Below are 3,831 nucleotides of genomic sequence, written 5' to 3'. Positions count from 1 at the left end.
TCAAGCCCCGCCCTCGGTCTCCTCCCTGGCGCGGCTCTCCTCAGCGCAGTTAGCTACGTCCCTAGAACTGCTCCGCCATCTTGCCAGCGTAGCTCCGCCCCTATCCTAGCCACACCCCTTACTGGGAGCCACAAAGCTGTGGCTGCAGATGTAGCCCCGCCCATCGCACCAGCTCCGCAAGCAAGCCTCTTAGGAGATGCCACTGGGCCTGCTAACCCAAACTCCTAAGAGCAGAGTTAGAGGCCCTGAGCTAATTGAAAGGCGCTGCTCCCCCGGGGGGTGGGGGGTTGGAGTGTAGGGACTGACGGCTGTGCTGATTCTGTACAGTAGGCCCATCAGAAGGCCCCTCCTGTTCAGGACCCTCCCCAATGTCTTTTACAGAGCTTTTGTAGCGTTAGCAACATCATTTTACTACAGACTGAAACTCATCTACAACCAATATCACAGAAATTCCAAGTTACTGGACAATTTCACCTAGAAATTGTAGCCCGAGCCGTGTGAGCACAAAACCCGAAGAGACCTAGCTAGGACTGGATCTCAGATCTGGATCTCAGATTTGCTGAGCAATACTTCTCTTTACAACTAACTGTATAACATTAACAGGAGTAAGAAGGAATACTGTTAAGAAAGAGACAAGTGGGAAAGTGAAATATTCTGATTTGGTCTGAGTCATCTTGAAACCAGATCCTCTCCACAGGTTGCCTTGAATTGCCCAGGATATCACCCTTCTCTCATTCAATACTTCTTCAAGTATTTATTAAACACTGATTATCCTCCAGGCGTTGTTCTATGTGCTGGAAGCATAGTAGAGAAAGGCAACAAAATCCTTGCTCCCAAGGAGCTACTAGTAATATCTAATTGGGGAGTAAGGTGTGTGTGTGGGGGGGGCAGAGACAGACAATACATTTGTAAGTAAATCAATAGATAAGATTTTCCAGCTAGTAACCAGGGAAATACAATATAGCAGGAGTGTGTAATAGAGTATTTCACACTAGAAGAGAACTCTTTCATAGAATTTGGTCAGGGAAAGCAACTCTAAGGAGGTTACATTTTAGCTGAAATCCGAAGGACTATGGGAAGGAAATAACTGTGAAAAAGCTAGAGGAAGAGCCATCCAGGTCGAGAGAACATCAATTGCAGAGGCAGTGAGGTTGATTCTGCTTAGGCACTGTCGATGAAGTCTTTGCCTAAGCTCTTTTTAGAAGTAATATATTTTTTTCTGCAAAGAAAGCAGGTCAATAAGATAAGTGGATACACATGATGAAATCGTATGCTATACTTGGAAGTAAAAGATTAGATATCCACACAGCAAATCTACAGATGAAGAAAGTAAGAAAGAGGATGAAATCTATATAGTAAAGCACCATTTTGATAAAATGAAAGTAGGTGCACAGGACATTAGAAGTCAGGTTTTCACTGTCCCCAAAATAAGTTACAAATAAGCAAGAAGGTAAGAATGAACCCTGTGGTGCTGGACCACACTTGGAGTCAAAGGCTGAATAGTCTGTCATGTTATCAATCATTCATAATTTATGTATCTGTGCAGCCCCTTTTCCTAGAGTTATTGGGTGCTTATTATGTGCCAAGGTTATTTGTAGTGTTTGCCTGCCAATGGGCAAGGGTTTCCCTATGATATACACTCAGGAGTCATAATGTGAGCCAAAATGTGTGCACCTTGAACACTTATTAGCTAATGCCGTTTTCCAAAGTGTCGGCAGCAATCATATGCCTTCCATCAGTGGATAAAAGTTGCACCACCTGTCCTGTCCTATTCTCTATATAACCAATTAAAACTTTTTCCAGTCTGAGAGATGTGAATTGGCATGTCATTGTGCATTTAATCTACATTTATTTATCCACTTACTGATGAAGCCAAGCAGCTTTTATTTTTTTAAACATATATTTTCATTGCTTTCAGAGAGGAAGGGAGAGGGAGAGAGACATAGATACATCAATGATGAGAAATAATCATTGATTAGCTGCCTCCTGCACACTCCCCGACTGGGGATCGAGCCCACAACCCAGACATGCACCTTGAGTGGGAATCAAACCGTGACCTCCTAGTAGTTCATAGGTCAATGCTCAACCACTGAATCACAGTGGTTCTGCATGCCGATTATCTTTTCGATGTCTATTGGCAATTTGGTTTCCTTCTCTAAGAACTGCTTCTTTCAAATCTTCTGGCCACTTTTTTTTTCTGTCCACTTTTCTATTGGACTGTTTGGTAGAAATAAAAATAATTTTTAGATTGATTTTATATCTAGCATGCTTGCTAAACTTTCTTAATAATTTGAATGATTAATATGTGAATCTCTCAGAGGGAAGGTGGGGGTGGGGGGTGGGTAGGAAGAGATTAACCAAAGAATTTGTAAGCATACATGCATAACTCATGGACACAGACAATAGTGTAGTGAAGGCCTGGGGCAGAGGGCGGGGGTCGGCTACAAGGGGTCAAAGGGGCAAATAAGGAGGACATATGTAATACTTTCAACAATAAAGATTTAATAAAAAATAAACATTAAAAATATCTGAAATTGAACATCAAAATAAGACCCAAAGCATGGAGGTATGGAACAGACTGACATACCTCTATGTGGGGTTGGGGGGATGAGGAAAGATAAACCGAATAACTTATATGCATAGCCCATGGACATGGGCAATAGGGTAATAAAAACCTGGAGAGGGTAGGCTGGGAGGAAGGAATTGGAAGGGGAGAAATGAGAAATATCTGTAATACTATCAACAATAAAATGTTTTAAAAAATATCTGATTCTTAGTGCTTTCTAAGTAGAAAATCCTATAATCTGTAAAGAATGACAGTTTTCTACGTTTTTTCCCCTAACCTTATATTGATTTTTTTTTGCATTACATATTTTTTTTGCTTACAAAGTCTTACCCAGGATAGTTCTTATTCCAAATATCTATCTCACTAACTCTCTAACTTCCTTCAAGTCCTTGTTCAATTATTAATTTTCTAATGAAGCTTATTCTGACTACTACCCTATTCTAACATACAACTTGCCACCCTTCCCCAGCACTCCAGAACTTCTTTTCCTGGTATATTTTTCCAAATTTCCAACATACCATATGTTTTACTTATTTATTGCTTTAGCATCTACCATTTCCTCAAGCCACAAGAATGTTATTTCTACATGGACCAAAGTTTTTGTCTTTCTGTTCATTGATTTATTCCAAGTGCTCAGGAGAATATATTAGTCAGCACTCAACAGATATTAATTAAATAAATGAATAAATAGAAATGTATTTGGCAGAGTAACTGGCTAGCATAATGATGTAAGCACTCAAACATGGTAGTAATGCCCGGCCGGCATGGCTCAGTGGTTGAACATCAAACTATGAACAGGAGGTCATGGTTCAATTACTGGTCAGGGCATATGCTCAGGTTGCAGACTCAATCCTCAGGTTGTTTACCACGACAATAGAAGTGATTTTTTTTTAATGATAAAAAAAAGAAAAGAAATATACTAATTCAAAAAGACATATGTACTTTTATGTTCATTGCAGCGTTATTTACAACAGCCAACATATGGAAGCAGACAAGGTGTCCATTAACAGATGAATGGATACAGAAAATGGACGTGCGCGCGCGCGCGCACACACACACACACACACACACACACACAGGAATATTATGCACCAATAAAAAAGAATGTATCATCTGTGACAACATGGGTGAACCTGGAGGACATTATGCTAAGTGAAATTAGCCAGTCACAGAAAGACAAATGCTACATGATGTCACTAACATGTGGAGTCTTAAAAAGTCTCACTCATAGAAGCGGTGATTGCCAGGGGCTGGGCGTGTGGGGA

This window comes from Myotis davidii, unplaced genomic scaffold (genome assembly GCF_000327345.1).
Source record: "Myotis davidii unplaced genomic scaffold, ASM32734v1 scaffold2517, whole genome shotgun sequence".
Taxonomy (NCBI): Eukaryota; Metazoa; Chordata; class Mammalia; order Chiroptera; family Vespertilionidae; genus Myotis; species Myotis davidii.
The sequence above is the reverse complement of the archived record's forward strand: the minus strand, read 5'-3'. Positions refer to the sequence as shown.